This window comes from Cupressus sempervirens, chromosome 4 (assembly GCF_028749045.1).
Source record: "Cupressus sempervirens isolate cs-2001-9-10 chromosome 4, ASM2874904v1, whole genome shotgun sequence".
NCBI classification, from domain to species: domain Eukaryota; kingdom Viridiplantae; phylum Streptophyta; class Pinopsida; order Cupressales; family Cupressaceae; genus Cupressus; species Cupressus sempervirens.
The window spans coordinates 544,995,301-545,019,357 of NC_143121.1; positions in this window are offsets into that span (position 1 = coordinate 544,995,301).

Below are 24,057 nucleotides of genomic sequence, written 5' to 3' on the forward strand. Positions count from 1 at the left end.
ATCCAACTATGGAAGAGACCACAAGAAGAATCAACATCAAATAATTCACTAAAATTAATTATTCAACCATATGAAGATAGTTTCAAAGGAATACATCAATTGTAATTAGTGACTTTGGTTACTTTTGGTCTGAAGGTTAAGGATTTGTCCATTTATGCGTAAAATTGTGAGGTTAATTAATCTCTCCAAAAATGCACAAAATGGAGTTAATTATTAACCCAGAGAGAAGTTAGTTATCCGATGAAGCCTATTAATATGAGGTAGCTTGTAGTGTAAAGAGGATTGAGAACTTTTGCAAAGGGGAAACTCTGCTGAAATATAGAGAAAATTTTCATTATGTTTCATATTGTGTAAAGGTTTTTGGGTTGGTACTTTCTCATAAATAATAAGAAATGCATTTGTTTGTATGTCCAAATGTCTTCATGATTTATGATTGCTATTTTATCATATGTTAAATTAGTATATCTTTTATGCATTTGTAGGAATCATGTAATCGATACAAAGGAATGAATTTGTCTCTTGGTATCTTGATTTGAATGCACTAGGATAGTTTATGTTTTCACATGTTAGGGTATACTATCTATTCTTTGGCATTGTTACATTTCCTGCTCAAAAGTCATTACAATTTTTTATCTTTTCGGAATCCGATTAGGTGTCTATATGTATATCTCTTGGGTTTATATTGTTCATCTTATTAAGTTTCATGTTCTATCATTTCATACTTTTAGGTAAAAAGTATTGGAAAATACAAATGCACCCATCATATAAAGGGAGCTAGGCCTCTCAAACACAGAGGAAGATTACATTCTGATAGTGATCGGTTGTAGTTTGTCCAACTATTAGTACATACGTCATTGTTCACAAGGTAAACAAGGTCAATCTTAAAGAGCATTTCATACTAACAAATTTGTTCACCAACAGAATGACAATCAAATGGTAAATTGCCTAAATGATGTACATTTTCATATAATTTCATAAACATATGTTTTCTTGGGCATGATAAATTAGTAGGAATTATAGATGGGTTATGTATCAGGATACGAAGTACTCGATGTTAGTACTGACTCATTTTGTATGTAGTGATAAAAGGATATTATATTGCAAGATGTTGGATTTTTATATCAATGATTCATGGGTTTAGATTGCATTTTTGGGAATGAAAGCATAAGGTATGATGTGTTCCATGTTATGGAAAATTAGTGAATTTATGTCAATATAGTTATGGATGACTACTGAATTTGGAGTCGGCTATGCAGTTGATGAATTCTCCTAGCATCCAATTGCATGGTCATCCAATGGCATACCATCACATCCACTTGACTATCTAGTCATTGTTAGAATTGTAGCAGAACAATCACTAGTACAAAAAGAAAAATATATGACTAAATAAACTACTAAAACTTGTAGATATATGACCAATTTTGATCACATGACCATTGGTATTTTATTTTTGATCATTAGAATCACAACTAAATTTATGACAAAACTATTTTAATCATTGGTTTGATCATTGATTAAGTTGTTGATTGTTATTAAATAGTAGTTTACTTGATGGTTTGTTTGGTGGTGTATTTAGTAATTTAATTGGTAGTTGATTGTTATTAAATAGTAATTTATTTGGTCGTATATTTGATAGTATATTTGGTAGTTTATTTGGTAGATAATTTGATATTATATTTGGTTGTTGATTTTGTAGCATATTTGGTAGTTGATTTGGTAATATATTTGATAGTTGATCTGGTAGTATATTTGACAATTGATGTGGTAGTATATTTGGTAGTTGATTTTGTAGACAAATTGCTAGTTGATTTGGTAGCATATTTGGTAGTTGATTTGGTAGTCAAATTGGTAATTGATTTGGTAGCATATTTGGTAGTATATTTAGTAATTGATTTGGTAGTTGACTAGTCATTTTTTATAGTTAATTTTGTAATTTATTGGTTCATTTCTATTATTTTGTACTAAATATAGTTATAAAAATGAATAATTTATTCAATACCATAAATTTTAAAATACAAAAAAACATGATATTAAAGTTGAACTAAAACATTAAAGAAAATAAAAATATTACATGTGAACAACACTAAAATTAAAATATTGATTCAATATCATGATAAAAAAAGGTAAATTGGGATATGGAAACAAATCCAATTTTGAATAAAGCAAAAATGTGGTAGAACTTTTCAACGGTAATGAATACACTGAAGAGCAGGAAATTTTTGATTAATAAAAAAATGATCAATACCAATCACTAAGGAAACAAGAAAAAAAGAAAGAAAGAACACATAATAAAATAGACAACATAATTATTACAGAGAACAGGGAGTCTAAAGAAGGGGAAATTACAGAGCCTAAAATCATCCAGAGTGTTCTTAGAAGCATAGAAAAGAAATAAAAAATAACACGGGAAGAGGATGTCAACCAAGCTACTCAAAGGAGATATAGGGAAGGAATCCAACTACTAAATGCACTAGGAAGAAAAGTTGGAAACCTAAGAGAAGAACCTATGCATTTGAAGCCAGAAATAATGGCACTAGATGAGAACATAAGAGAAACCAAAAAATTCAATGAAGATATAACATTAAAAATTAATGTTGAAGTTTCATGGTGCACAGGGATGGAGCGGGTGTTAAAGAAAGAATAGGAGAGACTGGGAATTTAAATTTAGCAACGAGAGGATCTGTCCAGGATGGAGTAGAGAAGGATTCTGGCGACTGCCAGGAGGAGGAAGGCTAAGGGAATATTGTTCCCTTGGGAAATGGGGGCCCACAAGAATCACGGAAGGCCCTAAGAAAGGAGGTTTTGGACTTTGGAAGGACTTTGTTGGGCCCACAAAATGAGTGGAGGGTCCCTAACTCAGGTGCGAAAGGGAAATGGTCTTCTCTCTTTGGGATTAAACTAATAGGTAAGTCCTCTTTCCTAGAGATCAAAGACATCATAGACAAAGAAAAGGGTATGTTCACTATTGAAATCCCTGATGAACTGGTAGACCATAACATTGCATCAATGGCATCCTCTCTGGTTGGGAAGTTCATAGGCCCAAGGCCAAATATTGACATTGTGAGGACCTATGTGAGAAATAAATGGGAACTAAAAGGGCATGTGGAGATAGCTACTATGGCTAAGGGTTTCCTCTCTTTTGATTTCTCTTGTATGGAGGATCTCATGAGGATTATGTGTGTTGGATCTTGGTCCTTTGGACGTTCGATGCTAGCCCTGCAGAAATGGACTTCAAAGTTGGATCTTAACAATTCTTTCTTTATCCAAGCATCTAGGTCCAATTGCCAGAACTTATAATGAAATTTTGGTACAAGGATGTTTTCAAAGACATAGCTAAATCCTTTGGGGATCTCTTATCCATTGACCCTATTATAGTGGCGAGGAGTTAATTAACTTATGCAAGAATTTGCATTGGAGTAAGTGAGGGTAGAGATATGCCAGAAATGGTGTACCTACACTCAAAGCTGGACACCCATATTCAAAAGATGGATTTTGAAACCATCCCATTTACCTATTTCTATTATAAGAAGGTGGGCCATGTGGCTAAGATTTTCCCTAGGGTCTTGGAGGAGAAAACTAGAAAACAAAACCAGAATAAGATCAAGGCAAAGGGATTAACAAAGGATAGAATTGATAGTTCAAAAGAGGGAGAGAAAGTGTGGAAATGAAAGGGAATTACTAATAAAGAAATAGGATTGAAGCAACAATAGGAGGAAGCGGTGATTGTTCCTACTTTGGTGGTAGAGGAAGTCCTAGGGATAGAATCAACATGTAGTAAAACTTTCTATGAGGAATCACAATGGCGAATATCTGAGAAGAAGAGGAGGGCGGTTAGGCGAGAGGATCTAGAAAATTTGAAGTAGTCATCCCCTAAGGGTAAAGTATCCAAAAGGTTCAAACTCGAAATAAGAGTCCTGAACTAGAAGTAGGAAATGAAATTTCTAATGCTTCCAAGCTCCAAGTCAAGGAAGAAAAGGAGGAGGAAGTTCTCTCAGGAAAGTCAATATTCAATGGAGTTGATAATCTTAGTAAGGGAATTGCCTCTCTAGGGAAGATTTCTAGAGTGGTGGAAATGGTTAGATCCTCTTCACCAGGGTAACTTACTCATATGGAGGCTCTATTTGTGATATGTATTGATAAAATCCAAGGGAAATGGACATCTATAACCAAGAAAAAGAATAGTCAGGACCCTTCTCCACTATCCCCAGCTACAACAAGAAGCAGAGCGAAGGTTGATGTTGGAGCAAGACCTAAGACTCCTAAAAGGAATAGCAATAGTCATAACAAGAAAGAGTAGACTAGAAGGAACCTAGTGGATGGGAGCCAATGGACCATCCCAGATATCTACCTTGCAAAGAAGAAATGAAGGTCCTATCCTAGAACATAAGGGGGCTAAATGGAGCCCACAAATAAGAGGTTATTAGAAATATGATTAAGGATCATAGGCCTAACTTTTTCTTATTCATGAAACCAAAATGAGAAAGGAGGTAGTGGAAAGAATCTCTTTTAGTAGTAGTATGGAGGGCTTCACAACAAATTTAGAAGGAGCTTCGAGAGGTCTATTTACCCTCTGTAGCTCTTATCTCTTTAAGTCTCAAGTTGTTTATGGTGAAGGTAATATTCTCCTCATTCTTGTTGAAAATATTAAAAATAAAGAATCTTGGTTTTTTTTGAATGTATATGCTCCTAACACTAATTAGAATGGTAGCAAGAATTATTGGGGTAAAATTAAGAATGTTTTATCAAGATTCCAACTGGGAGTGTGTATTATTATGGGGGACTTCAACACCCCTTTAAGTAGGGATGAAAAGAAGGGATGGCTGCCACCAGATTTGGATAGTCAGATAGACCTCTTAGATTTTCTCAATGATTTGGCCTATCTTGATGTTCATCTTTAGGGAGGTCTCTTCACTTGGTGTAATAGAAGAGTGGTAAGAGATTGTATTCAGGTTCACTTGGATAGGGCTCTTATCTCCTTAGATTGGTCATCTTCTTATAATTGTAATCTTTCGTTAATGGCCAAGGCTAGCTTAGATCACTCACCCATTTCTCTCACTTTAGATCCTATTGATATCAAGCGTAACTTCCCTTTTGAATTTGAGAAAATGTGCACTTCTCACTCGAATGTTTTGCCCTATATCTCAGAGTGGTGGAATGTCCATATTAAGGGATTTTCTATGTTCAAGGTGGCTAAGAAATTGAGAAATGTGAAGTTGAACATTAGAAAGTGGAACAAGTCATACTTTGGTAATATCTTTCACTCTAAGGCTTGGATCACAAAGGACCTAGGAATCATTCAGGATGTTATTCAGAAGGAGGGGTATAATGATGAGAGGATGGAGGTGGAGAAATCTATCTTGTTTGAGCTTCACAAAGTTATTAGTCAAGAGGAGACCTATTGGAAATAGAGGTTGAGGGTTGTCTGGTTGAAAGAGGGGGATAGAAATACTAGGTTCTTCCACACCTCTTCTTTGAAGCATAGAGTCCATAACAGAATTAGCAACATCTAGAAGGGAGAAAAGGTTTTCAACGAAGAAGATGAAATAGTTGGTGAATGGAGGGACATCATGGAAGACAAATATCTTTGTAGATCTTCAATTAGATAATTTCTTTTTAGTGAATCAATTCCAAGGGGATCTAATAGATGGAATGAATTTCTAAGTTGAAGAGATGTAGCAAACAATAGTGTGAAATGGTGTGATGGGAATGGAGAGGAAACTCTTTTATGGTAGGATAATTGGCTAATTCAAGGGCCTCTTATTGTCATCCCTAATTTTGAGAGATGGGTCGACATTTGCATCCAGAGGTTTGGGAGATTTGTATCTGATTATAGACAAGAGTAGGGATAGAGAGATTTATCTACCATTTCTATGGACCTTAAACCCCTTATGACTATTCTTCTCACTATGGTTGTGAATGAGGATCAGGATAAGCTTGTTAGGGAGAATACTTCGGATGGAACCTATTCGGTGGCCTCATGGTACCAAGGTATTATGAAGCAAGATTTGAGACAAGAATGGGCTAAAGCTTGGTACCCTGGTCTTACCCCAAAAATCAATATTTTTCTATCTTTTTACTCCAAAACAAGATTTTGACTATTGAAAACTTGTGCAAGAGTGGACATCTTATTCCTAATAGGTGTTTCCTTTGTAAAAACCAAGCTGAGACATTGGATCATCTATTTATAGGTTTCTCGTTGTCTAGAGAGGTCTTGTCTTTATTCAGTCAAGCTTTTAGGATGAGTTAGGGTGTTCCCAACTTGTCTATAGATTTTTTAAGGCAGTGGGAAAATTCTTCGAGGGGATTTGGGCTCCAAACTATAAGTAAATGGGCCTTGCCTCATTTTGGTTGGGGTATTTGGAAGAAACACAATAACTAGATTTTTAGGGATGCTAACCTAACAGCTAGAATTGTGTCTGGTAAATTTCAAAATGCCCTTTTGGAAAACTATATGTTTACAAAAGGAACTAACCCTTATGCAGGTGATAATGATAGAACTATTGATTCTCAAACAAGAAGAAAGGAGTGTTTTTTGGTCTTTAGCCCCAAAAGGTTGGCACAAAGACAACTTTGATGGTGTGGCCAAAGGCAACCTAGGAGAGGCGAGATGTGGAAGTGTGATAAGAAATAGTCAAGGGTATGGGGATGTGAATGTTACTTTCCCCTTGGGTTTTCAAACTAACCATTATGTAGAGGCCAGTGCTGCTCTTCAAACCATGAAATTGGCTAAAGAAGTTGGGGTCAAATGCCTTTGGTTGGAAGGGGGACTCTAATAACATTATTAAATTCCTAAGGGGAGAATAGCCTCCAACGTGGAGTATAAAGAATAGTATAGAGGAAACGAAAAATATTTTTCTTTCCTTTGAAAAGGTGTTTGTGTCACATGTGTATTGTGAAAGTAACATGCCTACTAATTGGATGGCAAATGAGGTAGTAAGGAGGGACATGTCACAAATATGGTCAAGTGGAGAGGTTTTGCTGATGGATGCAAAAAGTATTATGGAACTAGAAAGGATTTAGGGGAAAACAGGCAACATAAGTGTAATTATGGCAATTAATGTTATTAATTTGATGTATATAGTAATGAGGGTTTGGCATGATCCGACCCAAAGGTATCATAATTGGCACATTTTACGGGTGATATTAAGTGCTTATGGTAATTACTACATCTTTTTCTTTTTCGAGGTTAGAGTCAAGTACAGGTTTTGGGAGAAAAACTAGGTCTTGGCTCATGGAGATGGTAAAGCACAAAGTCTCTGTTATTCTATTTGCAATAATATGGTAGGGGAGAGGTATAGAAGGGAGATGGAGGGTGAATTTGAGAAGTGGAAGAGGAATTCAAAGGTATGGAGAAATTGAGGGAAGGAGGTATCTCATCCTTCATTGAAAAACTTCATTGTTGGGACCCAAAGATTGTCGATCTAATGGTGAAGACATGGAATGAGGGGAAGGTGAAGATTAATGGGGTGGACTTTAAAATAAATGAAGGGGTTATTGTAGAGGTGATAAAATCTCGTAACTAGGGCATTAAATTCTATAGGGACAAAAAAAAATCCCCGAAAGATTTTGCTAAAGACTCGAAGGAAATTAAGGATCTTGTGAAGACTAGTGCCTATTATGAGCCTACTTCTATTAAGAAGCTATGGAGGTTTTTCCTAAGGGCAATTGTTTCCTATATAATGCTCAACACAAGGTTTGATAGGATACGAACCCACCATTTTTTTATTCTAAACCATTTTAGGTATGGTACCAAGATTTCCATTCCCTACTATCTATTTTTCTCTATCAATAAGAGTATAATGGATTATAAGAAGAAAGTTTACTCTAACCCTACCTTCCATGAAAGTTTTTATTGCTCTTATATGAGCATTTTAAAGCTCAAACTCATGGAAGGTTTGTTTCCCAAAAGGCAGTTTCTTATAAGGAAACAAAGAGCTCATACCTCTCGTTGGACATCGAGGATAGTGTAGATATGCACTCAAAAGAAGAAGAGGAGGTGGCAAAAATCATGAAGGATATGGGTAAGAAAAAAAAAAAAAAGCTAGGGAGAGGTTCAGAGAAAAGGATAAAACAAGAGGAGGAATCAGAGGATGAGTATAAGGATGAGGAAGAGGGGATGGACACAGATAGGGAAGGCAATGTGAGAGAGGAAGGACCTAGTAAGGCACAAACAAGTAGGGAGGTGGAGACCTCGGTCAAAAGGAAGAGGAGGGGAGAAGGAAGCTAGGATGGCTCACAAAAAGTGTAAGGAGAGTATTTCTGAAGCTCTGGAAGAGAGGAAGGAGGAAGAGGGCTTGGTAAAAATTACAATTTCTTTGGACAAAAAGGGAAGAAAAAGTATATGGAGGAATTTCCATGCTAGTACAACGAAGATGGGGCTTGTCAAAGAACATATTAACCCAGAGGTGCTCAAGGGAAGGGATGGAAAAATTTAGTTCGAAGAGCTTATTGATCCAATCCTGGTGATTGTTAGTGACAATGCATAGGAAATGGATATGAACCTCCTAAACGATGCTAGAAACAACCTCGTGGACAATTTTTGGTCCATAAAATGAATATTTCATGAAATTGAGGAAATTAAGTTCAAGATGCAAGGATAGGAAAGGCCAAAAGGGGTGGGTGAGAATGTCAAAATTGGCAAACTAGAGGCAAGGGTTTCAAAGATTGAAAAAAGGGTGGAAAGGATGAAGACTATGCTTCACATCTTAGCTAATTAGAGCCTTAACATAATTAAAGGTCTAAATGACAACATCATTCAATTGCATGGGATACTGGAGGAAAATAAAAAGGGGAAGGAGGATAAGAACATAGAAGGAACTAGGGTGATTGAGGAGGAGGTGTCTTTGCAAGAGGAAAGCCTGAGCAAAAAAAGGAGAGTGGAAAAGAGAAAGAGGGAAGAGGTGTCTTCTTAGGACAATAGTCACTCAAAGACCAATGAAGCTAAGGCCAAGGAAGAGATGGAGTTAAAGAAATAGGAGTTGTCTAAAGATCTTGTCCCCTAATTGCACTGCCTAGTTTTTGCTTGTTCCCTGGCTTTTGGCCTTATGGTTTTGGCTTTCATTTGCTGGTCGGGTCAAGCCTTTTTTTTTTTTTTGTTGCTTGGTAGCTAGACTTGAACTGTTAATTTTCTTATGATGTTAACTAGTGGGTTTCAGGAACCCCTGTAAAAAAGCTATTTTACTTAATCAAAAACATTAAAAATTAATGATGTTATAGATCATATAGAAATTATGCAGATAGTAGAAGACACAGATAAAGATAAAACTCCTTATAAAAAGAGAGAGGAACAAGGGAATTGGTGCCTATAGAATAAAGAAAAGGAAATCCAATAGAACGAACAAGATTAGACTCAGGGAGAACACTTTGATATTGATGAAGATCAGGAAGAAGAGCAAAATCAAAAAATAGAATATGCAAAAAATTCTTAGCTATTTAAGACACCTAAAAATTCAGATAGAATCAGATCAGTACAATCTAAAGAAAAAACAACAGCAAAAGAATTAATTAAAGTAACTAGAGAAATAAATGGAGAATGGAATTATATTATTCCTCCAGCAACTTCAAACAAATGGTGTAATATCATAATTAGAAAAAAGAGCCAAAAAATGAAGCTATAAATTGTGGAAAACCCCAGAGAACAGAGCATATCCATTTGGAGCACAAAAAAATAAAAATATAGAAAGGAAGGAACAATAGTAGACAAAGCAAAAGATTGGAATATAGAGACAACAGGGTAGTCACAAAGCACACAGAATAAAGTAATAATTAGAATACAAAAGAAGAGAATGAGATAGATTTAAGACAGAAATGGGAAGAATATGACATAATGATGGATTTAGGATAGAGAATAATAGAGGAATTAGATAATAAGGAAAATGGATAAAATGAAGAACAAAAGATACAAAACAAAGAGTAGTTGATTTTGGCAAAATAGATAATAAAAGAGATGGAAAGAGAAAAGGAAGAGGAGGAAGAAGGAAGGTAAACATAAAGTATCAACAATGCACAAGAAAATATGGAACACTTAGGCATATCCATTAATCAAGAAGGTATTAAAACTCCTAAATGTGGTAAGCAAAAGATGAAGAGAGGAAGGAAATCCCTAAAAGAGTTGAGAGAAGGAGATGGTCAAGGCAAAGAACAACAAAAGATTAGTCAGATTCTCAAAGTAGGGAAAGGGAAGAGCCTTCCCAAGATAGTATGAGAATAACAACTTGGAATGTTAGGGGTCTCAATGCTCCTAGCAAAAAAATGATTAATAAAAAGAAACTTCACACAATTTGAATCAGAAATTATATTAATACAAGAAACTAAACTAAACAAAGAAGAAGGTATAAAACTAGGAAAGAAAATAGGTAGTTGGAACATAATCTTACAAGAATCTAGAGGACCATCAGGAGGATTAGGAATAATTTGGAATCCAAGAAAGATTAATTTAGACTTAATGAAATCTAATCAAAACTAGATGAGATATAAAGTTAAGAGCATTAGAAATTATCTACAAATAATACTAATAAATATATATGGTCCGACTCAAAGTGCAAATAAAAAATAGTTAAGGGAAGAAGTTAGCCTATTTATGAGAGACCATGGTAACAATAATATATTAATAGGGGAAGATTTTAATGTAATCTTAAGTCTGGATGAAAAATATGGAGGTATGCAACATACCTCACAAGCCTCCAAAGATTTCAAAAATTGGATAGAAATGAATAAAAGATATCCCTTCTAATAATGGAACATACACATGGAACAATAAAAGGAAAAACTTTACTTTTATAATAGAAAAATTGGATAGATTATTCCTTAAAGGAGAATTAAGAAACATAGATAGGGATTTAGAATCAACCATTTTGCCTGTACTAGGACCAAACCATTACCCAGTAAGAATTGAATTAATTGAACCTAAGAAACCACATAAAAATCCTTTTAAGTGCAAAAAAAGTGGTTCTTCGATGGCATTTTTATGGATTAGATCAAATTATGGTGGACACAAGGAAACTTTAAAGGATCTAAAAATATTTTTTTTTGTGGTAAAAATGAAAATGTTAAAGGAGAATATTCTTAAATGGAATAAAAATCATTTTAACAATATCTTTAGAGAAAATCTAAACAATGAAGAACATCGAAAAAAGTCTTAATGAAGAAATGATAAAAAAGGGAATGCATAATGAAAAATATCTGAAGGAAAAAGAGTTGCTAGAAAAATAGGAGGAGATATTAGCAAAAGAAAAAATATATTGGAGACAAAAATCAAGAGAAACCTGGTTAATAGAAGGGGACCGCAAGACAAAATTCTTTCATAATAGAAATAAGATAATAAAAGTCAAAAACCCAGTAGAGACTGAGTTTGAAAATCCCACAGACATAGAAAAAATATTTGTAGATTATTTCAAGAATATTCTAAATAATAATGGAAACTCTAATAGATTTGCCTCAAGTTAAAATGCTAGAATCAATCCCAAAAATAGTAACTTTAGAAGACAATAAGTGGTTGAACAAACCCATTACCCTAGAAGGAGTTGGACAAATCCCTAGGGCTAGATGACTTTCAAGCTTTCTTTTATCAAAAATGTTGGGATATAATCAGGATAGATTTATGGGGAGCTATAGAAGCATCTAGGAATGGGGGATCTTTATTATTAGAGATCAATCATACTTTCTTAACTCTCATACCCAAAAAATCTGAATATGAAAATCTAGGGGACTTTACACCTATAGCCCTTTGCAATACCATTTACAAAATCTTATCGAAAACCCTATCTAGATGGCTTAAATTGATTCTTCCTAAAATTATCTTGGAAGAACATATGGGATTTGTCCTAGGTAGGTCAATTCTACATGGTATAATAATTATACAAGAAACAATGCATTCAACAAACAAAAACAAAGAGGCAAGTATGTTTATGAAGTTGAATATACAAAAATCATATGACATGGTGGACTAGAGATTCCTATGCAAAAAACTGGAAGCCTTTAGTTTCTCCCACCAATGGATTAACTTCATTTTCAAATGTATATCTACACCTAAAATTTATCTCCTAATTAATGGGACCCCTGGAGGGTTCTTCGATATATCAAGAGAAATAAGGCAAGGAGACCCACTATCAGTTTTTCTATTCATAATCATAGCAGAAGCCTTTGGAAGGTACATCAAAAAAGCATAGATAGAAGGTAGTATTAAAGGAATTAGAATGATAGAGAATATCACAAACATCACCGATCAAAAATTCTTAGATGAAACGATTATGCCTAGTGAAAGCACACTAGAAGAAGCTCAAAAATTCAAAAATATAATCTAGTTATACACAAAACATTAGGTCAAAAAGTAAATGCGAAGAAATCAAAAATCTTCTTAACACCAAACCTGAAGTAGAAGATCAGATTTGCAACATCATGGGTTATAAGAAAGGAACATTCCCATGTAAATGCCTAGGTATAGAACTTGAAAAGGGTTCAGGTAGTAATAAACACTGAAACAATATCTTAGAAAGAATGGATAAGAGAATAGGAAGTTGGAAAGGGAAATGATTAACAAAAGTAGGAAAAGTGACAAAGATTAAAGTCATCCTTTCAACTCTACCAACTTATCAACTATCTTGTCTTCTGCTAAATAAAAAAATGAATAGAAAAATAGAAGATAAGTTGAGAAACTTCTTCTAGAATGACATGAAGTAAAATAAGAAAATGACACTAATAAAATAGGACAATATAAGAAAACCCAAGGAACTAGGGGAATTAGGGATAAAAAATCTGAACTAGTAGAATGAAGCCTTAGGAGCTAAACTAGTGTGCAGACTTTATAATGAAAAGGAACAAAAATGGGCTAAGATTCTATATAACAAATATTTAAATGCAATTGACCTGACTTCCCTATTCAGGATGTACAATTTACCCAAAAGATCTGTAAGTTGGAATTTCATAGTCAAATGCAGAGAACTGATAAGGAAATATATCACTCGGGACACAGGAAGGGGAGACAGAGCCCTTTTTTTGGAGGACTCATGGGATGGTCACCCTCCCTTAGACAGCTTAGGCATCACAGAGAATGTTAAAAATGCATTAGTAAATTTATGGGGGGTGAAAGTTAGATATTATAAGTAATTGATAGAGGAAAATGACAAAGCAACATGGAAATGGGATACTCTAGAAAATATTGAATTGGACTCTAGAGAAAAGGAGGTTTTTGAAAGGATTATCAGAGAAAGGAAAGTAAATCAAATGGAAAGAGTAGATAAGCTCATTTGGGGGGCCTTCAAAGATGGAAAATATTATGTGAAAAAAGGTTACAACCTTATCATTCAGTCATAGAGATGGGAAGAGGTAGAAATGCCTTTGAAGCTTTGTTGGGACTCCGCTTGCCTCCTACAGGTAGGAATCTTTCTTTGGGTTGTCCTTCAAAACAAGATTCTAATAGCAGACAGGCTTAACAAAATAGGTTTTGAGGGGACCTCGAGATGCATTTTATGTAAGAAAGCAAGTGAATCTATAGATCACCTATTATTTCAATGTAGTTTCTCTCAGGAATGTTGGGAATGATTAAGACAAAAGCTAGCATGGATTGCACCATTTCCTAACAATCTAGAGAGCAATAAAAAATGTTGGCCTAATGACAAGTTTCATAATATCTACAATAAAGTTTGGAAAATTGGCCCTTCTATCCTAATGTAGGAAATTTGGAAAGAAAGAAACAAAAGAATATTCTATGAAAAGGAATTTACAAGCTCCTTACTAAAGAATAAGATAGAAGCATGTATAGTAGAAGTGATGAACACACGCCTAAGGAAAACTATAAAAGAAGAAGGAATGTTTACTAAATGGGATGGTGCAATGAAAAGAAATTGGAACAAATTGATCAACACCCATTTAATTTACAAGAAAAAGAGTCAAGAGACTAGGGACAACTATAAATGCGAACCCCTCCACCCCTTGGTTGGACAAAACTAAACTTTGATGGAGCCTCCAGAGGCAACCCAGGTGTATCAGGAATAGGATATATAATAAACCAGGATTTAGGAAAATGGATTATAAAAAGAGCTAGACATTTGGGAAATATGATTAATAATTTAGCTAAACTAGAAGCCCTCCAAGAAGGACTCAAATTATGTAACAATTTAGGGATTAAAAGACTAATAATTTAAGGGGATTCACATATAATTCTTAACACTTTGATGAAAAGAAGTACCCCAAATTGGGTATTAAACTCAAAATTAGAAGAAGTATTAAAGTATTTTGATCTCTTTGAGGAGACCAAAATTCAACACATATATAGAGAAGGAAACTGAAAAGTTGATTATTTAGCAAATAGAGGGGTAGATGGAGAATAAATATTATTAGTTAATCAAGAAATTTAAAACCAATATTAAACACTATAATAGATATGAAATCCTTAAAAGTAATAATGAAATAAAGTTAATATTCAGGGAATATTGAATAATGATGGAAATATTAATCATCAACCATCATAAGTTTATTGGGCTTCTAGAGCCTTCGGTACTCTTTTACATCTATGAAAGGATTGTCTCTATCCTATAGCAACATATGACATATGTCTGTCAAATTCAGTGTAGGGTTAAGTATGGAAACAAAAGTGCTCATTTTCCATGCACTAGAATCCAAGATGATGGCTTTTAGGGATAATGTCAAGCCCAAAATGTGGAATAGGATTTTGAATCCTATGGATGATCTTTCAAGGGTAGTGGTTAGTAGGATTTTAGGAGAGAAAATCTCCAATTACAACTACACTTGGAGGATGAACATCTTTGTTACTAGGTCCTTCATAGCCTATCCAATTAGGGCTAACATAGAGCATGGTATGATTATTAATCTGTGTCAAGATATCTTCAATATAACCTAGTTGGAAGGGTTGAAACATTGAGTATTGAGTATTGTGAATTAGAAGATTCTGCTCCCAGAGGTATATATGAACCACCTACCTATTAGCCTAGGTCAAGCTAAAATCTTTAGGCACCCTATTCTAACAATCAGGGACAATGTCAAGTTTTACCAAGCCTGGCAAAAAATGGAGGCAAATATCTCATTTCTCCTACATTGAAGAGGAGTGGTGGTTGAGCCAAATATGGAATGGCTCTAGAGATATATGAATCTCTATAATGTATATGTAGAGCCCGAGGTTGATTTGGAAAACTTGGAGAATGTGGAAATCATTCTACCCAATCTGCACAAATTAAGAAAAGAACACATTGCTTTCATCTTTCCTCCTGGATGCCCAGTGATAAACGACAAGGAAACTGTGGAGATCATCATGGTTTGTATAAAGAAGGATAAAGTATAGATGGCTAGTCTTTATGAGCTATATGGATCGGTTCATGTGTGTAGGGTTTTGAATTTAGGGTTTTTATTATATATGTAGCTTCGTTAGTATGGGCTTTGGCCCTTTTTATTTGTTTATCCTATAAGCCTATGGCTTTTAGAGTTGTATATGGGGTTCTTCTGGTGTTTTCTCTTAGTCTTTTAGTATGCTTTATAGGTTTAGCTGCATCCTGCTCCTTGTATGTAGAAATTTGTAAATTTGTCTAAATATAGAATATATTCACAATTCTACTCTTTATGTAAGGAAGAATACCCTTGAGTCTCTTTCGACATCTTTGCTTTCATTTTATAACTATTGAAGGATCTTTGTAGTATATTTTTGGTGGGTTTAAATGTTTTCACATTGACAACATACTGAGACAGAGGAGGGTTAATAAGCATTGTAAAATGTGAAAATCAAATAGGTACAACCTTGGAAACATAATTTAGTCTCACCAGTATGGATATTATTCATCAATTAATAAACAATCCCAAACTAACATTAACAAGGCTTTAGATTTGGACCATTATTTCATTAGCCTAGATCACTAAAAAGTTGAAAGAGGACTTTAAAACTAAGTTCTAAGAATGCAGGGTTGGAATTTATGGAATTAACTGGTTAAATCAAATAAATAATAGAGAGAATGAACAAAGTAAGTTAGCAATTAGACTATTAGGATACTTCGTCTGAAGGTAACAATATAAATGGGTGTCATCATCTAATAAACTTAGGCTATTGGATAGAATAGTAACACCCTAGATTGATAGACCCTTCAAAAAATTAAGATAGAATAATGTAGAACTCATTCCCATCAGGTTTCATGAAATAAAAGTATCAAGGAAGATTGTTAAGTATCATTGATAAGAAGATTTTTAATTATTATATCATTTTCTAATCATCAGATTGCCTTGAAATCTACAGGAAGACTACAAGATCAAGAAATATGATATAATTAGACTTTAATTATTAGCCCTTTTTTCATTAACTTAATAGGGGCAACACTAAACTTGTGAACTGATCTACATGAAATGCCAAGTTTGAAAATAGATTATCTTTCCTACTTTTTCGTCTTTAGTTTTCCCTGTTTGTTGTTATAGTTCCTCATGTCAGAGAAGTGTTTTCTCATGCGAGAATGTATTCTCTCACACTAGAAGGCATTCTCTCACACAGAGTGTAGTGGAAGGTTGTGTGAGATTATACTCTGTCCCATGCAAGACTTGGCACTTCCTTGCACACATGGAGGCATTCTCTTGTGCGAAACTCGACAACAAAGTTGAGAGAATTGTTGGTTGTTCTAAAGCATTTCCTTATGCAAGAGGGTAGTTCCTCATATGGTGTGGCACACTTCCTCATGTGAAAGTGTACTCCTTACATGAGATTGTGGTTGTCTTTCCTTGCGCAGAAAATACGGGATATCTCCACTATTTTTTGAGGAATGCATTTTGGTGTTTCGAGTACCCTTTAGGATTGCTTGAATTTCAAGACTTTGATAGATCAAAGGTTTTATGTTTTGTTGTCCTCTTTGGTTCTTGTCTTTCAGTTTAAGCATGTCAATTTGGTAGTGGTGCTTGGAAATTCATTGGTTGTTGGGATTTTTGGTTAAGTCTTCCATTGTGATCTTTGTGATCCTTGTATGTTGATTGTCGTGTGCATCCATACTTGTTGAAAAAAATGCAAAAAAAAATCTTGGCTTTTATTTATCCTTGTTCCAAGGATCTTTGGGCGGGGCATTACATATTTGATATTCTTCTTCAAAACTTACTCACTCTCACTCTTCTTTTTAGATCTATCCCCTATAATAGATAATGGTCAATATTCTTCTTGGACTTGCAATCAACTCCTTGATTATAGTAGCTAGCTATAACTTAGAAGGAAAGATATTACAAATAAGTAATGACAAACAATTTAATTCTTCAATACAAAAAAAACATTGATTTTGATTTATGTGTGTATTGTGAAACCACGTGACCATATCAATTTGCATCTAAATTAATTGATCAATGCCTTATCCATTGTTATACAGAGTCAAACTAGCAACCCTAGACCTATTTAATCGACTTGCAATTAAATTTATCAGCAGTTAACCCTAAATTTCATTCTTATGATATCCCTCCCATATATCCATAAACACTATCAATTCATGAAGGCATTTACTTAATTCTTTGAATTAAAAACAATCAATGAAAAGATATACAACCCAACCAAGTTGCATTAATGTGAGAACTTTGTTCATTTCAATCCCCAAATTATAGATATATGAAAAAAGGAAACAAAACTCGGAGACATAGATATGCAAAAATTTCCTTTGTATTAATCTTCTTTGAAAATAATACAGTACTAGTATGAAGCTCAGAATATAACTCAAGACATGACAAAACCTACCATTCAATATGTTACTGTATTCCTAGGTTTGTAAAATTTAATACATCATATCATTGACACAAAAAATTGGACCGACTGTAAATAGCATAAATCACCAAAAATTACACAAGACTCGGACCCTCACTCCACATCTTGGAAATCCTTTTATTGAAAGGATTGCAACAAGCTTCAAATGGGAGGACACACATTAAAACTTGATTGGCAAGAAAATACAAAGATATATTATACTATTACATTACAAACAATCTTTGGACTTGATCAAAATTTGGGATGCAGTTACAAAATAGGGAAAGTGGTACTTCTGTAGGCATCTTCAACATTTTTATGTTTGTTCTCTAACTGCTTGTTGCTTTCTTTGCCTTCTCTTTATCTTTTTGTCTCTTCTTCCTTCCTAATTGCATCAAAGACCATTACATTAGTAATGTCCCATCTAGGCAATATCATGATTCCTAAATCTTTTAGCAGTTGCCTTCCCCCTTTAGGAGTTATCTTTCCAAACTCCTCCACGAGGTTGGACTTGACCAACATTAATCATTCCAACAGTCAATTTTCAGGCAGTGCTAAAATTTTGAAATCTGGTCATCGATTTGGTGAGATTGGATGGTTCTATTTTAAATTAAAGAGACCATGTTACCTTTTTGGCAAGTAGGACATGTGTTATCTTGTCACTTTCTCGCTTTAGCTAAAGTTTGAGCATCTTTATAAAGCGAGAAAGAAACGATTGTTGATCTGCTTTTGATCAACAATCCTAAGAAATCTTGGTTATAGTTGTATTTCCTTTTGAATTGGGGTCTGCTAGGACACATGTCAAATGATCGCATTATTGCTTTGGTTATTCTTCGTGTAACTTTGAAAAGCAAGAATGTGATAGATTTTGATCTTCTAAGATTTAACAACTATAAGCAAGCAATACCTTTCCTTATGTTTCACATCTATAGCAAATTAAAACTCACCACCTGGAGCCTTGTACTGATAGCAACCTTTGGCAACTCATAGCATGGGTCAGTCCTACCATTTCCACGTGTCATTACGTCACATTCTCACTTTGGCTAATCTTTGTGCATCTCTATAAAGAAAGAAAGCAATAACCATTGATATGTATCCGATCAACTATTTTTATAAAACTAAAGTTCTTTTGTCACAATCAACCCCTTCGACTGACCAAAACTTTCCATTCAAACAACTCCTCCTGACATATTTCCTTGCTTATGATCTTACAATCTCCTTACCTTCATAACTTCGAAAGTCTCCTTAGAAACCTTTATGCTTATACGATCTCTCATTCATAGTAAGGTTGTAACCCTCCATAACCTCAGCATCTTATGTCTTACGATCTCATGATCCTTCTACTTTCATATCTTTAGAGGTTCCCTTTTAGTCTTTACCCCAAAATTCATTTGGATGTGGACAAGTGTCATTATTCCAGAGACTTTCTTGAAAACTTTCTGTCTTTTAACATTTAGGCCTGAAATAGGATTAGGACCATTCGATCTTTGTTGGTCGAATGGTGATAAACTTGATGTCTAGTCTTAGGACATGTCATCGAAATATGTTAGCATCTGTGTTGTCCAATCATATCTCAAGTCCCTGCTGACAATGATCAGGTCCTAATAAAAACAAGACTCCATCAGACTCCACGTGTTAGATCTGTGTCTTCTTAATAGGGTTGCAGCTTCAATTATGTCTTTACTTTTAATAGTGTGACATTGTGATCAACTTCTTAAAAACCATGTCACTCCTTCGCTATCTAAAATTACCATTTGCAATAAACCACATCGACCATGCGAACATTGAGCACTTGATTGCGTCACACTATCACACTATTAAAACACCAAGGGTTTAACCATGCAACGACCATGCGATCACCTTGGTCATATGGTCACACCTTAAAAATTTCAAATGTCTTTTAAAAGCATGAAACAAATTTCTTATAAATACAAGCCAACAGTGAGGAAGAGGTTGACTTGCTTCCGTAAGAAAATATTTCTTATAAATACTAAGAAAATACACTATATCCAAAAAAGGAAAAGATGGACAAAGCTTTATTTTCGTGGACTACGGAGAACAAAGAAAAGCTAAAGATTACACTCTTGAAGAGGCCCATGCAACTTTCCAACACTTTAAACATGAATGGCTAAACTAGTATAGAACTATAAAGTAGGGTTGAATGGCTGATTATGTGCATATATGAATCTATACTAGCACTTGCATGCTTTTGTGCTTGTAATGATGAGCCAATAGGTACTCGATAACAAATTTTTTTTTTTAAATATAATATTATATGAATAAATTAAATTATTAATAATTTTCAATTTAAATAACATAATATCACTAAAATATTTTAAGTAGATTAATAATTATTATTCATTTAAATTCAATTTATCAAATATGGAAAAAATTCATTTAAAAAAACTCTATCAAAAAATCTATTATGAAAAATTAATAAGAGATATACAAATAAAATAATATGAAAAAATAACGACGTCTCTAACAAATATTCTATTGATTAAATAAATTATAGAAACTAAAAAATAATATTTAAAGAAAAACTAAACTAATATAAAAATAAATAAAAATAATTTAAAAATTAAAACCTAAATCAATTTAAAAAATTAAAAGTTACATAAATACAAATCACAACATGGGCTAACATGAGCTAATGTGGAGATCACAAGTAATTATTTTTTAAATAAATAGGAAAAAAGAAGAAGAAGTTAAAAGTGGAGATTTAAAATATAATCTTATGTGAATAATTTAGATTATTAATAATTTTTAATTTAAATAACATAATTTTACTAAAATATTTTAAATAGATTAATAAATATTATTTATTTAAATTCAATTTATCAAATAAAAAAAAATCATTTAAAAAACCCCATCAAAAAATTAGTTATGGAAAATTAATAAGAGAAATACAAAAAAATGAAAATGAAAAATATCAATGTCTCTAACAAATATATATTCTATTGACAAATTTAAAAAATAATATTTAAAGAAAAAACTAAACTAATCTAAAAAATAAATTAAAATAATTCAAAAACTAAAATCTAAATCAATTTTAAAAAACCAAAAGTTAAATAAATAAAGATCACAACATGAGCTAATGTAGAGATCACAACTAATTATTATTTTTAAATAAACAAAAAAAGAAAAACAATAGTTAAAAGTGGAGATAACAACTAATAAATATCAAAACAAGAATTAAAAGTCGAGTTAGAAAAAAACTAATCGGTAAATAATTAATGGGAAGGATTTATAAATTTTCGGCCAAACTGACAACTTTTCCAGCCAACTTACAACTTTTTCATCAAAAAATCAATTTCTGGCAACAAAGTTCCCACAAATAGCCTATCGGCTAAATTAAAATATAGAAATTTTGGGGGAAAAAAATTTGGCTTCATAAAAAAGCATGGAATACAATACATTGTTGTTTCACATTGTTTCTAAATTGCGACTAATAAATTTGACTATTTATTTTTAATATAATTTAATTTTAAATCTATTTAACATGGATAAACTAAATTGTTTTAACATGTTATTTAATGTTGATTTGTCGCTTACTTCGATTATTTAGTTTTGATCATTTTTATTTGTTTATATTCATTTCAATATGTTAATGTGTAGCAAATGGACCTGCTTCATTCAGCTAGCAATGGCGTTGTCCACAAGGGCAATCCAGACTGTTGTTCTATATATTTTCCTTGAATGATGAGAAAAGAAAGAAGTGGCTTGTTCTACTCGATTTTGTGCAACTTCATATGCTTATAATTACATGTTCATGATTATTGGCATCTATGTTATATGTTCATCCAAGTATTGTTTGCTCTTCTTTCACTTTGTAGAATATTGTTTTTGTTCTCATAAATAATTTTGTGAATCATCTTCGCCGATCTAACTGTTTCAACTTCCATTGGCTTCTACCTTTGATCATTATCAGTGTTATTATGGTTGCTTTTGAAGTTTATGATATGTTTGTAAAATCTCACTATGTACATCTATGTACCTATTCTTCCCATATTAATTGTAAAAGCATATGCTTTAGTTGTTAATGCCTTGCATTTATTAGTTCAAGATGCTATTAGGTTATTAGATTGACCAATGAGCTTTAATTATTTTGCTATTCTAAGTTCACTTAAAAGTTGACTAATTAAAAATATTTACAAAAATTAAAACTTTAATTCTTTACAATTTCATTCACTCTCTGCAATATTTAGGCAATCATAGCAGATTTTAGCTTGGTAGTAAGGATTTTGGACTTGGGAAAGTGTAATATCCCATCTATAAAATTTATATCAAAATCTTAAATGACATTCCAAGTTATAACTAATAAAAAAGAATAATAAAAGGAATAACTAATTGATTACTTGATAAACCAAATACATATTTATTTGAATGATCAAAATATGCATAATCAAAAGATTAACTTAATATATGTTTATCATCAAATAATATCATATATTGATAAAAAAAATTTTAAAAAAAAAAAATCCCTAAATAATATTCTAAACATTACTAACCATCAAATTCATAAAATCTAATGTAAGGACCATATATATAATCCCTCTGGTCGTGACTTTTAAATTGGGGTTTGGGTTGTATAAATCTCATGACAACCCAATTGGACAAAGGAGGGAGAGATATGTATGTCAACATGAAGTCAAGGGACAAAAAAATTTAAAATTAAAAAAAAAATAAAATATATATATATATATATATATATATATATATATATATATATATATATATATATATAAATCGATGTCAGCGATAAGGAATCAGAGGGAGAAAAGTGGAGATGATTATCAACTATTCTAAAGCATTGGTAGAAAAGTGGGGTGGTACATAAGAGGCTATGGGGTTGATTAATAAAGAGGGTTATATATCTTTCCTATAGGCAATTCCCTATTGCCATTGTGCATAGGGGTCCCTTGCAATAATCTACCCCTACAATAATATACCCCTACCCCTACCCCTATATTTGAAAGGGTAAAGGGTAAAGGGTAAAGTGCTTATATAAATTGTAGGGCCTATTGCCATTGTAGGGCCTATAGCCCATAAAATTATAGGGAAGGGGCCCACCCCCAACCAACTATCTTGAGGCTAGTCAGGGGTCCCCTACCCCCCCCTCCCCACCCCCCACTATTCCATGAAAACCAAAAGAGTTGTGCACATACGACCTCAACTTAAAACACTATAATACCATAATGATGATGATGAATCCACTCATGCAAGTTACCCTGGATCATGCCTGATGTATAGGGAAAATAAAGAAAATAAAAACTCATAGTTGAAATTAAGAATAAAAATAATTAAGAAAATTGAAGACGTAACAAGTAGTTTTTATTAAGAAAATGAATTTTGAAGGGACCCTGAAGCCCTGCACAAAAGAGCACCTTGTCCTTTCATTACCACTGCATAAGAGCTCACAAAAAATTGTCCTTGTCAATATTGCCTCCCCAAAAAGTAGAGTCCTAATATTAAAAATTCCAAAGCTATTGGCAAAGGAACCAGACAACTGTGAAGACATTATGTATGCCTCGGCATTAAACAAGCATATGCATTGTCCAACACACTTAGAAAGCTCATCATTGGCTGAGTACACTATATTTTACTCTAGTCATTCAACATGAACAAAAAAGAGAGAAAAGTCACTTAACATACACTATGTAAGGTACAACCCACATATCAATTATGAAAATTGTTGTAGGGAAAAACTTATGCCATTTATGTCTTTCAGAAATACTGAACAAGCATTGTTACTTGGGCATCAAACATGGATTGCAACATTCCATGCAAACCAGAACCAGATTGCAAATATCGAAAAAATACTTAGAACACAAGTAGGAACCAAATGGGGAGACATCGAACAAGTTGCAATACAAATTAGCAATTAGAATTGTCCAACAATAGACTTAGACAATGAGATCTACAAAAATATCTAAACATTATAGAAAGATATGATATCATTCCTTACCTTAAACATTATAAAACCCCAAAGTCTGCATATGACACTCACAACTCTTCACACTCAGAAATTGCACACCCATTCCTCCTTACTGATGAATACTTCAAGTTGCAAAAATAGTTGAATAAACAACAACAAACTGAAAAGCTAAATCAAGGCCACTAAAATCCATCTTTAAGCTGATAGGCTTATTTCTATGAGACTTGTTGCTAGATTGTTGTGACAATTTAACATTGTCAAACACGGAGAAAAAAAATCGTTGTTGCAATTTGCTTCATCTCATTGCTTTGCCAGGGACAAAAATACATGATCAACCAATGGATCCCCTCCTCTGCTTTGGCTCTCTCCATGCCCGCCTATTTGCCATCGTACCCACTACCCAGTAGTTTCGAGTATT